Below are 14,999 nucleotides of genomic sequence, written 5' to 3' on the forward strand. Positions count from 1 at the left end.
TAATAAACTAATGGAATGAAGTAATAAACTAACGGAATGAAGTAATAAGTAACAGAATGAAGTAATAACATGAATAAATGAAGTAATAAACTAACGGAATGAAGTAATAACCCTAAACCCAACTGAAAGATAATTATTTCATAACACATTATGAAGTAATAAACTAATAGAATGAAGTAATAACATGACTGAATGAAGTAATAAACTAACGGAATGAAGTAATAGCACGACTGAATAAAGTAATAAGTTCATAACATACATTCATTTAGTTCATTATGTAGTGAATATAGTTCATTATTTACTCCATCAAGTTTTTATCGAATAAAACAAATTTTAAAAAAATTTTAAAAATTTTTTTAAAAAATTTAAAAAAAAATAAAAAAAAATAAAAAATTTAAAAAAAATACGTTTTTATTTAATAATATATTAAATTAATTGTAAATTAATCATAACCATAAGATTAAGAAAAATGAGTGGCCCTAATTTGGTCTCTAGCGGTCTTTAAGGGTGGATTTGTGGTTAATAGGACTCTATATATATATATATAGGATCATGATCAATTGAGATTATTTAGGCTAATTGAGAAATGAGATGCAATATCAGCCACTCATTTTTATTAAATGAGTTGTCCAGATTTTGCCACACAATAAATATTATTAGATTAATTTAATATGAAAGGGTAAAACTGTCTTTTCGCGTTTTAATTTAGGGTTCTTCATCCTAATTCGTCTCTGATCACGATTCTGGTGAGATTTCATCTATTGAATTATACCAATCATTGAATCTATTTTAACGATTGATGATTCAATTGATTTGCAAAATTAGACTCAGACGGTTTCAACGATTTCAACGATACCTGATTTGCGATTCAATTTTCGAAAAACAGACGACCTGTTCGACGGATTTCTTTGTTGATTTTGACGTTTTTCGGTCGATTTTACCGACTTTGATTCTATTTTTATCCTTTATTTGTTGATGCCCAGTCAAATTTGTTCCTAATTAGTTTTTTTTTTATTTTCTCATCTTTAGGTTCGATTTCAGTTCGTAATCAAAAGCTAAGTGTTATTTGATGGATTCTTCATCTTATTCCGAGTCTACGTCGACGAATGGTGGAGGTAGTTTGGTTTGATTTTCATTAACATGATTTTTTTGTGTTATGTTGGTGATTTATGCTCTATTGATATGATTTATGTTGCTTGGTAAATATTCTGTGTTGTTGCCATGCTCTTTGTTCACTTTCTGTGTCATTAACATTATTTTGTTGTGTTATGTTGGTGATTTATGCTCTGTTGACATGATTTATGTTAAATATTCATCGTGTGTTTGAATTGGTGTATTATAATTAAACTGGATATTTTGATCCTGGTAATTTGAAGCTTGTTCTGATATTTTGGCTTACATAACTTATATCAATTGTCTAAGAATTTTACAAGAGTGCAACCACCTCTTTAGATATAACTATAGGGATAATTTTCTGATTTATGGGAAGCTACTTGAGAAATCAGCTCAATAATTCTTGACCGAGGAAATAAACGTTAGTCTAAGTGGATCAATGTTTGGTTGGATTTTCTTAAATGTAAAAGTCCATATGATATAACCATAATCAGAGTCCTTAACTTGACTTAAAAAAATCAGTTGGTTATTGGCTAAGCAAAAGACCATAAATACTGAGAAGGTTGAGAAACATGGTTGAGTTTGGAATCTATGGATACTTTAGGTGTAGACTGTTTTAACCCTTTTTTCTTAATCAGTTGTGAGCTTTCAAGGGAGAAGTATGGGTTATGAGCTCTTTGTTGACCTTTTGTTTCATTAACATTATTTTGTTGTGTTATGTTGTTGATTTATGCTCTGTTGACATGACTTGAAAATCTGTTGACATGATTTATGTTCCTTGGTAAATATTCTGTGTTGTTGCCATGCTCTTTGTTCACTTTCTGTTTCATTAACATTATTTTGTTGTGTTATGTTGGTGATTTATGCTCTGTTGACATGATTTATGTGTACTTGTTAATTATTCTGTTGACATCGTGTGTTTGAATCGGTGTATTCTAATTAAACTGGATATTTTGATCCTGGTAATTTGAAGCTTGTTCTGATATTTTGGCTTACATAACTTATAACAATTGTCTAAGAATTTTACAAGAGTGCAGCCACCTCTTTAGAGATAACTATAGGGGTAATTTACGTAAGTCTCTTGATTTGCGTTGACGTGACTTGAAAATCTGATGACATGATTTACGAATGGTGGAGGTAGTTTGGTTTGATTTTTATTAATATGATTTTTTTGTGTTATGTTGGTGATTTATGCTCTGTTGACATGACTTGAAAATCTGTTGACATGATTTATGTTAGTTGGTAAATATTCTGTGTTGTTGTTATGCTCTTTGTGGACATTCTGTTTCATTAACATTATTTTGTTGTGTTATGTTGGTGATTTATGCTCTGTTGACATGATTTATGTTACTTGTTAAATATTCTGTTGACATCGTGTGTTTGAATTGATGTATTCTAATTAAACTGGACATTTTGATCCTGGTAATTTGAAGCATGTTTTGATATTTTGGCTTACATAACTTATAACAATTGTCTAAGAATTTTACAAGAGTTCAGTAACCTCTTTAGAGATAACTAAAGGTGTTATGTTGTTGATTTATGCTCTGTTGACATGACTTGAAAATCTGTTGACATGATTTATGTTCCTTGGTAAATATTCTATGTTGTAGGGTCTGTTATTCCAATTTGCAAGCCTGAGTTGAGGCCTTATGAAGGTCAAAGATTTTCTTCCCTTGAGGAAGGAATTTCCTTTTATGAAAAGTATGCTCAGAAGTGTTGTTTAGATTGTCGAAGATTTGGAAATAGGTCTAGTGGTGGTGTTATTATTTTTCAGTATGTTGTTTGCAATAGACAAGGATTTCATACAGTAGATTCGTTGGATGTTGATGTTAGTGTATCTGAGGATGGTAATGTGTCTGATGATAATGAAGTATCTTCAAAGAAGAGACATAGACGTGGCACCAAAAGGTGTGGATGTGGAGCGAGAATTAGTTTTAAGTTTTTTTCTGATTTTGGTGATAAGTATTACCTTGTGCATCAGTTTGTTGAGGAACACAATCATACTATGGTTGACAAAGATCATAAGAGATTTATGAAAGGTAATCGCAGTTTGAATGATGTTCATCACAAGTTTGTTGAAGATTGCACCAAAGCTAACATCGGTCCTACCTCTACTTTTAATTTATTAAAGGAGTTTTTCGGTGGTTATGATGTTGTTGGGTGTACGTTGACTGATGTTAGGAATTGTTCACGTGATATTAAAGAGAAATTAAAAGAAGTGGATGTGCAAATGATCCTAAATCAGATGCAAGAGAAGAAGAGAATTTGTGAAGGGTTTTTTTACAAATATCAATTATCACCTGAAGATAATAAGTTAGTGAGCTTATTCTGGTCTGACACTGAGTCTCGGAAGCATTACCACATGTTTGGAGATGTTGTAGCATTTGATACAACATATTCAACAAACAGGTAGTTTATTTATTATACTTAGTAATTGACATAGATAGTAGTTGACATGGTAGTTGACATATGATACATTTGTACTTTGCATCATTTCTGATTTAATAGTTGACATAGCATATACCTATAATTGACATTATTGATGTTTTGTGTTGATGTATTTGTTCAATAGGTATCGTATGGTGTTTGGTCCATTTACCGGGAAAGACAATCATGGGTGTCCTATTGCGTTTGGAGCTGGTTTTGTATCCGGTGAGAATTGTGATGCATTTTCATGGCTTTTCACTGTATTTGTTGAATGCATGGGTGTTGCTCCAAGAATCATAATCACTGACCAAGATTGGGGAATGAGGCTTGCCATTGAGAAGGTATTACCTGGTACAAGGCATCGTTTGTGTATGTGGCATATTATGAGCAAGTTATTTGAGAAGATACCTAAATCAATTTCTGATAGAGAAAAGTTTAGTAAGGAGTTTAAGTCTTGTGTTTGGTCAGAGTTGTTAGATCCGGATGAGTTTGATATATTATGGACTAGTATTGTTGAAAAATATAGTGTAGAAGATCATAAGTGGTTTAAGGATATGTTTTTGATCAGACATATGTAGATCCCAACCTTCTTTAAAGATGTTCCTATGGGTTCTTTAATGAGAACAACATCTTTTTCAGAATCTGAAAATAGTTTTTTTAAGAGGTACTCGAAACCGTTGTTCAATTTTGCTGACTTCACTCTTCAGTATAACAATGCCATTGATGCTCAAAGGAATCAAATTGAGAGGCTTGACTATTATGATTCTGTAATCACTCCAAAATATGTCACTGATTTAGCATTTGAGAAGCAATTGGCATTTGTTTACACAGATAGGATGTTTAGAGTGGTACAAGATTTGATTGTTGAGGCTGATAAGAGTTGTCGGATGATTAGTATGTCCACATTGGAGAACATCGAGGTCTTCAAAGTTTCTGATGCTAGAAAGAAGATCTTTACAGTTAGACATGAGATAGAGACTGAGTCATATGAATGTGAGTGTAAACTATTTTTAAGGTGTGGTTATCTATGCAGCTACCTTTTTTTCATTCTCAGAAACAAAGATGTCAACAATATTCAAGAGAAATATGTTGGTAACCGTTGGCTTAAAAGTGAATTACTAAAGGCATTTCATGGTCTCACGATTGATGAAAGTGCGTCTGACAGAGGTATGCAAACTGTTTTCTATAGATATTTTAGTTTAAGTTTTAGCATGTGTTGTATAAGCTGTTGACATATCTTATATTGGCTGTTGACATCTTATATAGGCTGTTGACATGTCTGTAGGTTCTAACAAAGATGACAAACTACAGATTGCTAATAGGTGTCATGGACGTTACTTTGGTCTATATCAGCGTGCTTTTAGGAATAAAGATAATTTGATTGCTTTGGATAATTTGCTTGCGGGTATTGGTCCTCAAATCTTTAAAGACGACTGTGCTGGATCGTCTTCTCTTGATAAAAATGATTCAATCATGAACATATATGGTATTGCTGTTCCTGAAGAAATAACTGCCCATGCTCCAGATGTGGTCAGTACAAAAGGAGGTGCAAGTGACAAGAAAAGCAGGATTAAGTACGGCATAGAGAGAGCAATTGAAAAAGCAAATAAACCTCATAAGCGTTGTGGAAAGTGTCACAAAGTTACTGATCATAATGCTAGAAGTTGTGGCAGAAATCAGACATGAATGTTTTTTGTTTTTAATAGTCAGAGTTGTTTTTTATTTGTTGACATAGACTACAAATTATTGACATTTTCTCGTTTGTTGTTTATATCTGATTTTAATCTCTATTGACATCTATTTATGATTCTGTTTTTTTAATTTTAAGATTTGTTTTCTGAGTTGTACACCTTTATACAAAGTGTTGACATTTGTTTATAAGTTGTTGACATTTCAATACAAGTTAGACATGCCTTGCTTTCATGCTCCTTTATGTTTTTAATGTGCACATGTCAACAACTTAATAATTATACTGGCCATGTCAACAAGTAATATAATTATGTCAACTATGGTGCACATCGTGTCAACGGCACATATCAGTCATGTCAACTACGCTACATATCGTGTCAACTACACGTACTAGTCATGTCAATTATGTTACAAGCCATGTCAATAACTAATATAATTATGTCAACTATAGTGCACATCGTGTCAACGGCATATACTAGTCATGTCAACTATGTTTTAAGCCATGTCAACTACACGTACAAGCCATGTTAACTATACATAGAGAACATGTTAATATCAGTATTACAATTATATCAACTACACGTTAGAGTCGTGTCAACTATATTACATTGTATTTTAACTACTCATAGAATCATGTCAATAAAAATTATAAGTCATGTCAACTACGTATAGACCCATGTCAACTACGTTACATACTATGTTAATTACGCACAGAACTATGTCAACAATAATTTTAAGCCATGTCAACAATAAAAATAAGTCATGTGAATCATAACAAAATTAAAAGAAAATATACATTTTCATAAGTTCAAAAGTTAGAAACCACAATAGTAGCTGTTTTGAAATTCATCCCAAAACAAGAAAGCTAACAACATTAAACGTTAAATACATCCCAAATTTTGTTTCACTTCTTTCTATTAACAAACCACTTTTTGTATTTGTTGTTTAAACTATTCAATTTGTGCTTGTTTTCTTCCATCCATGCATCAGCTACTTCTAAAATGGGCACTCTCTGGTTGTTGTAACTTGATGCAATCAAGTTGTAGCAATATCGTCCACGCAGTACCTGGAGTATCTTTATGCCGCATGCAGAGAATCCAACATTCCATTCACTATCTTTTTTTCCAACATAAGTTTCCATGTGTCTCATTAAATAGACACCACAGTCCTTTATGTTGGTGCTTGTGGTAAGACTTGTTAATATTTTCGAATATCTCTAACAAGTTCTTATTTTTGTAGTATGCCTCCAACATATCTTTCTGCAAATATATTAATAAATAAATAAAACTACACATAAAAAACATTTTAACATTGAACATAAATTATATCAACAAAATGTAGAGACTGTTTCAATAAGATAAAAAAAATCATACCAGTAAACCAATTTCATGTCCATACTCCTCTAATGCATCCATGCCATTAACTTTTCTGTTGTCTATGATCTCAATCTTACTTTGTTTCAGCCAATATACTACCAGGTAGTAATGTCGGTGTTCACAGAATGGAAAGAAGACCTATATAACTAATAAGGCTAATTTCATGCATCGGTTATATGGTGAAAAGCGTTACATTTTGCTGGGTCTAACACGGTTTATAAGCCAGGTGTGTGACAGAATCGCTAGATCAAGGAGGTGCTGAAGGAAACAATCTAGCGAAAGAATGAAGTAAAAATGAGCAGAATCTAAGGAAAAAGAAGGCGTGAAGGAGGGAGTCAGTAGCTGAGGGCAACTAAGTCTATCTATACCTCGCTGGGCCCCACTCCAACGCCTATAAATAGAAGAGCATGCAACACACAAAAAAATCATCACTTTTTTCGCTCACTCTTAGCTCACACACATAACACACACTTGGGAATGGGAGATCTGGGGTAGTTTTGGTTCCGAAGGGGTTTATTTCTGCAGAAATTTCAGTTGCAACACCGTCCGCTTGAGGGCGAAGATACAATCTCTTTAAATTTCAGTTTGTTTTGCACTTTTACGGTCGAACTTCACTTTTGGGAGTCGATTCGGTTGTTGATGCTACTGATTATCTATTCACTTCTGTTTGTTTGCGTTTATCTGTGATATTTCAAGTTGATCCACGTAGATCCTGCTGTTGAGAGTTTATTTTTTAACAAGTTTTATGTCGAGCTCTGTTTTTGCTGCGGTGGTACTCGATCTGGGAATTTGGTGATAGATCTGTGGTTTGTTGATTGATTGGAGGTTGTTGTTTGAATCTGAAGTTATGAAATGTTTCTTTTGGTTGGAGTTTGTGTCGGACGCTTGGATCCGGAGTGGATTTAGCGTCTGAGGTTGGATCCGAAGTGAGGAGGTTGAGTTGTGCATGGATTTTGAGTTTTCCGCTTGCTTTCTGTTTTACTTCGTCTAGCATCTGTAGATCTGTTTAGTTCTTTATTGTTACTCATTAAAATGGTTTAGATTCAGTCTGTTTGGTTCATGTTGTTTTTCTTCTGAGTTTTTACGCAATTTGATTGAAGAAGATGATGTCGCTGTTCGTTAGTACCAGAGTTAGTTGTTTTGCCAGCTTTTCGTCCGTACTCTGCTTTTTTAGTCATGGTCCCCACAGTCAGTTTGTTTCCCAGGTCTAGGTAATTAGAGTAGTTTCTTAGATCTAGTGTTTGTTTGGGTAATTTTCGTGCATGCTTTTGTTGTTTGGCCTAGGTCTAGCTGTTAGCGTAGCAGTTTAAAATTCCCAAGTTAAGTTTATTTTCCTCAACCCAAGAAAAAATGCGTGGCAGCAGCCAACCCCAAAAACAAGTCCAACTCCTTGAACATGATTATTACGCATCCATCTCTGTGGGATCGATCCCTACTTCCCTATACTAGGTTTAGTAAAGTGGTTGAGGGTTTTGAAAGAGTGCTCTGTGTGTCCGACGACCAGGATTTTTCGACGACCAACGAGTTCCTAGACCGCGTGATCTAGAGAATTTGCTGGACCAAGGAAACCTGTTATATTCTTTCTGTGCGCACAACGTGTTTACCAACACACATATCAAGCAAGCTCTTTTCAATGACATGGAAGATAAAATTACATTCAAAGAACACATCCTAATATTTTCTCAAAAATTTAATTGTTAGATCTAATTACCAAATCAATGTTTCTCCAATCAAATTCTAGTCATTTTTGAATCGCATTCTCTATTTCATCAATGAATTTGTTCGTTGCCATCATAGTATTCCAACTTTCTGGCCGATTTGTAACATTGAAATTCTGCAATTAACATATTTGGTTAAGGAAACCTGTAATTCAAATATTTTATATAAATTTTTAGATTACTTACTGTTGGAGATGTTGTCATGAAAAAGCGTGCAGATGATGTTGTTGGCTTTTCTTTTTCAATGTTGTTCAAATGTGAAGCCCATGAGTCAATAACACCAGATTTGATTTCTTCATGGGGCTTCAGTGAGTTGAACAATTCCTTGGTTGCCCAAGTAAAATCATCATCATACACACACGTATTCCTGAAATGAAGTTATAAAAATGACATATGGACAACAATCATAAATCTTGTCAACTGTTTTGAATTTTTTTTTATATCATGAATATAATTAAATTATACATATTCATGTGTTCTTCCTGTTTCTACATTGTAGTAGTAGAGATCTCTTTCATGAACTTCGAGGTATGACAGTATATCAACATCATTTACTTCTGCTGTGTAGAGTTCTGATTTGTTTTTATCTTCTGGAAGTGCAATCTCACATAATGAAGCAATATTCTTTTTTCAGTGGACATAAAATTCATGTCAACTACAAATTCTTGCCATGTCAACTACGGTTCATATCTTGTCATAAAAGTAATGTCAACTACGGTACATAATATGTCAACTACTCATAGAAGCCATGTCAACAACACGTATAAGTTATGTCAACTACACGTAGAAGCCATATCAATAATTATTATAACTCATATCAACTACACTATCAAGTCATGTCAACAACACTTCACTCATTTTATAAAAATAATATACTGTTTAATTTTAGTTTTAGTTACCTCAACAATATTATCTTCTTTATCCAATGGTTTTTCTCTCTCTGATTCATTATAGGAGACGCTGATTCATTATTGACGCCATATGTGTTGTCCTCTTTTGATCCTTCTCGTTCTTCATTTTCTTGTTCTTCACTTTGTTGTTCTTCATGTACTTCTTCTTCAGTAGTCTATTGAAATAGTAATTTATAATTAATATAAAATTAATTTCAACTTAGAGAAAATGTATGTAAACAAAATGATGTACTTACTTTGTTATAGCAATCTCTCCATTTGAAAGTTGGAAATTCAGTCAAATCTTCAAGTGCTTCCTTTTTCTTTTCGACAGTAACTAGTGCTTCACATATTGTTTTACAGTTGTCAAATGCCTCATCTTTGTCTTGAACAAATGACTCTGCCAATTTTACACACTTGTCTTCCACAGATTGAACAGAAGTTGTTGGGCTTCCAATTGCAGATCTAGCAATATCACACACTAATCCAAATAGATGATTAGTTTTGACGTGTGTAGGAACTTGTTCAAGGGTTTTTACTAGATTGGTCTTCCCATAGTTCATCATTTGAATGTATTTCATTACATTCTACATGATATCTTTTGGGACAACGCTTTGGGAAGACCCAACCCCACTGTCAACTACGTGTGGAATCTGTTGTTGAGGCTCCTGCTCCTGCTCCTGCTCCAGATTACGGACATATCTTCTGAAGATAAGTCCATTCCCAAATATTCCCACATCTATCTCCCTATCTTCCCTAGCCTGGAGATGTGTGCTTGTCCAGCCTTTCATTAATGGGAATGTGCGAGGAACTGAACGTTTGGCTTGTAAAATTCTATCCATGTAGCAGAGCTGCATATGAAATACATATCAATAACAATTATAAGCTATATCAACTACATATACAACATTATGTCAACATTATGTTCACTATTAATAATCTTTAATGTGAAACGTAAAACATACCATGACCAAAGGAAGTGGTCCTGCAAAAGCATTCATCTTTTTCTTTGACAAATTTTCCTTTGCAAACTTCAGAACATACAATATGTACGAACACCAGTTGACATTTCGAATATTGTCCAGATCGTCAACTATTTCCCCAATCTTAGACTTTATTGTTCCACATGTTGATGGCTCAATCATTCCTGATTCTAATAGTAACAAGAACAATCTTTTGAACCATGGCCCTCCTTCACTATCTTCTAACATAAGCTCTTCCACAGCTTTATGGCTAATATTTCCTCCTTCTTTTATTTTATAATGTTTGGCTATATCTCTCATGAAAGACTCATTACTTTTACAGTTAGCTCTGGAGTAATTTATCCTACCTCTCGGAAATCCGTATACCAGCTCCACATCGTCCTCTGTTATACTAACGCTCCTCCAATTATTTAGCTTTATCTTGCACTCTGTTTCATCAAAACATTTCACCAATTCAAATGCCAAATAGGTATGAATGTAATCGATGTTGAAATGAAAAACATTCACAAAACCCAAGTCCTTGACAGCATTAATCTGGGCCTTATTCAATTTTCTCAGTGTTTCAATAAAATACCACTTCTTCCTTTTGACTAGAAGCCTTTTAGAAAAGAAATTACTTTTCTTTTTCTTTTCCTTAGCCTCTGTATACATTTCATTCTGTTTTTTGTTTCTAATCTCAAAAGCAATTAATGGTCTCTTGTCATTTTTTCTTTTACTTCTAATCTCAGATGTAATCAACTCATCCTAATCAATTGATGTACTTCTTTTTCTTTTTGTTGTGTTCTTTTTTTCTGGTTTAAAAGCAAGTACAATAAAAATGTCAACAATACAGTAATATAATATCATAATTAATAGCAACTACAACCCTATATATGACAAGTGCAGTCATATGTTATTTAACATAAACAATCCTTTCTAAATAGAACATATCTAGTTTATATCAACCATATAACTATCTTGACAGCCATTTAAACAAGCTCACATTATGTGAATAATTATTGTATAAAATGTCAACAATACAGTATTATCATTTCAAAATTTATAGCAACTACAATCATACATATGACAATTGCCATCATACCCTGTTGATATACTTTGTAATCCTCTGACACTTCACATATGAATTCACGTTTGTTTGTACAGAACATATCTATTTTATAGGAACCATATGACTATGTCAACAACAATTCAAACAAGCATACATTATGTTAACATTTATTTTATAAAATGTCAATACTACTATGTCAATAGACATCTTCTAATGTCAATAATCATAAAAATTTAAATACATACCACTTAACCTCAAAATTATTCTTCTGCTGTTTTAAAAAAGCAAAAAGTCGAACTCATCAGATTATTAAATAATGAAATCTAAAAATAAAATCTTTTAAATAATCAAACTGTGTTTCAAAAAACTGAAATTGAAGTCATACAATTAATAAACGAAAGAAATCTTTAACCTGAATGAGTCGTTTCAGTACTATTTGTTGATTTGCTGTTGACCTCCATTTCTGATGTTTTTCCAGGAACAACCGACGATCCAACTGAATCACTTGTGTTTTTTTTTTCCGGTTGACATTCCTAATACTCTTAATCGATTTAGAAATCTAGAAAAGAGATGAAGTCGAGTAGATGAAGGGTTTGTATATGAGAGAGTAATCGAAATTTTTTGAGCGGTAACCTATTTGTGAGAGAGTAGAAGATGGAATAGAGGTTAGCTCATCTCTCTCTTGTTGGCATTTATTGCTATGCTTTTTTGTGAGTTAGTGAAATAGTTTTTAGAATAGAGGGTTTTGAATTAAATTTGTTTTCCGCCATTTTATTAGAAAAAAAGACAGTTAACATCGTTAACATTTGAAAAAAAGGCAGTTGACATGACATTTATTTAGTTATTCACATTACATATAGTTTATTTATATTTTCTTTTTTGTTTTTGACATTTAATTTGCTTTATATTGATATGTATTGTATGACCATAATTCATGAATTTGTTCCAAATATTGAGTTATCTGAAATTTTATATGAAGCCTATTGACAAGATGTTCAATTTTTTCCTATAAGTTATTGACATTTGATAATTAAGGTATGGACAAAATGTTGAGTTTTTATATGGAAACTATTAACTTGTCTTTTATGATAATCTTGCCAGTACATATTTAAAATTTAAAAATTAAGAAAAATAGGTGTAAATTATTTTTAGTTACAAGAATTGTTTTTGAGCTGTTGACATTCAATTCAAGTTGTTGACATTTCTATTTAAGTTGCTGTACTGATTTCATAGTTGACATATTATTAAAGATTGCATAGTTTAAAAACCACATTTGATAATTGTTTTACGCATCCATGTCAACAATACATAGAAAACATGTTGATAACAATTTTAAGTCATGTCAACTACACATACTAGCCATGTCAACAAAAGTCAGAATGCATAATAATCATTTTAAAACCAATCCAAAAAATAAGTTAACATCAAACATTAAAATCAGTTTTTGTTCACTTCCTCTTTCTACAAGTAAACAACTTCTTGTATTTGTTGTTTAGCTTATACAATTTGTCCATATTTACTTCCATCCAATCATGAGCTAGTTGTAACATTGCCGATCTCTAGTTATTGTAAATTGATGCAATCATCGTGCAACAATATCTTCCCCTGAGTATTTGGATAATCTTCAGACTACAAACAGAGAAGCCGATATCCCAATCATTGCCCTTTTTCCCAACATAGGTCTCCATGTGCCTCATCAAATAGACACCGCAGTCCTTTATGTTTGTGGTTGTGGCCCATTCTAAATTCAGAAAGTTGAATGAAGACTTGTTTATATTTTCTGAAAGATCTATCAATTTCTTCTCTATGAAGTATGCTTCGAACATATCTTTCTGCGAAATATATAAATAACTAAATTAAACTACACATACAAAGCATTTCAACACAATATAGAGAATATGTTTATAACATAGATAAAAGCATACCAGTAAAGCAATATCAATGTCATAATTCTTCAACAGATCTATATCTTTATGTGGCTTTATATTATCTATGATGTCAATGATGTTTTTCTTCATCCAATATACTACAAGGTAGTAATGGTTATGTGCACAAACTGGGAAGAAGACCCGTATGACATGAAATATATAATTATATCCATAGAATACTTGTTCATATTCTAACATAGATATTATTTTTAGATCTTATTACCAAATCAATTTTTCTCCAGTTAAAATCTGGTCTTCTTTCAACCTCATTATCTATCTGAGAAATAAAATTTCTCTTTGCTGTCGAAGCATCCCAATTTTCCTGCCGATTTGTTACATTGAAGTTCTGCAATTAACATTTTTGGTTAGGGAGACATCTGACTCAAACAGTTTACATATAATTTAAGATTACTTACACATGGAGATGTACTCATAAAAAAGCGTGAAAGTGATGTTGTTGGCCTTTCATTTTCTCTGTTGTTCAGGTGTGAAGCCCACGCGTTAATTACACCCACATTAATTTCAACATGGGGCTTCAGTCATAAAAACAATTCCTTGGTCGCCCAAGTAAAATCATCTTCATAAACGCATGCATTTCTGAAATGAAGTTATACAAATGACATATGAACAATATTCATAAATTATGTTTACTACATAGAAAACTAAAAATACTTTTTAGATCAATGAAATAATTAAATAATGCATACTGATCTGTTCCTTCTGTTTCTAGTATGTAGTAGTAGACAGTTCTTTCATAAGATTCCAGGTATGTTTTTGTATCTACAACTCTTATGTCAACTGGAGAGCCTAGGAATGGGTTGGAATGCGTTTTATCATCAGACTCTTTCACACTAGCTTCTGTCAGAGGAATCTCAGAGAATGGAACAACAGTCTTCTGTCAGTGCAAATAAAATTCATGTTAGTTTCAATTAAAAATCATGTCAACTATATATACTAGCCATGTCAACAACTAGTATAATTATGTCAAGTATGGTGCATATCGTGTCAACCGCACATACGAGTTATATAAACTACAGTACGTACTATGTCTGCTACACACAGATCCATGTTAACAGCAAATAAAATTCATGTCAACAACAATTATAAGACATGTCAACTACACATACAAATCATGTCAACAACAATTATAAGACATGTCAACTACACATACAAATCATGTCAACAACAATTATAAGACATGTCAACTACACATACAAATCATGTCAATAACAATTATAACCAACTGTCAACCACACTTTCAAGCCATTTCATAAAAACAATACAATATTTAATTTTAGTTTCAGTTACTTTACTTTAACAATATTCTCTTCTTTCTCTTTTCCTTTCTCCTGTTGCTTTGCTTTGTTCATTTCAACATGTGCGTCATCCATTGAACTTGCAGCTGGTGGTGAAATAGTAGAGGCTGATTCACTATTGTTATCACCCATTGTGTCTTCTTTTGTTCCTTCTTCTTCTTCTTTTTCTTCAACAGCCTATTAAATTAGTAATTTATAATTAATATTAAATTAATTTGAATTAATTCTAAATAACAAAAGACGAGATTTGGCTCATCCCTTTAGGATTAGAAACTGGCGATGTAGGGATATGTATTCTGTTTCTTTCTCTTGTCAACTACGGTACATAATATGTTAACTACTCATAGAGGCTATGTCAACAACACTTATAAGTTATGTCAACTACACGTAAAAGTCATGTCAATAATTATTATAAATCATATCAACTACACTATCAAGTCATGTCAACAACATTTCTTTCATTTTATAAAAATAATATAATGGATTTTAGTTATACTTACCTCAACAATAT

The sequence above is a fragment of the Salvia hispanica genome, chromosome 6 (assembly GCF_029641045.1).
Source record: "Salvia hispanica isolate PSC_SH4W2 chromosome 6, Shi_PSC_v1, whole genome shotgun sequence".
NCBI lineage: Eukaryota > Viridiplantae > Streptophyta > Magnoliopsida > Lamiales > Lamiaceae > Salvia > Salvia hispanica.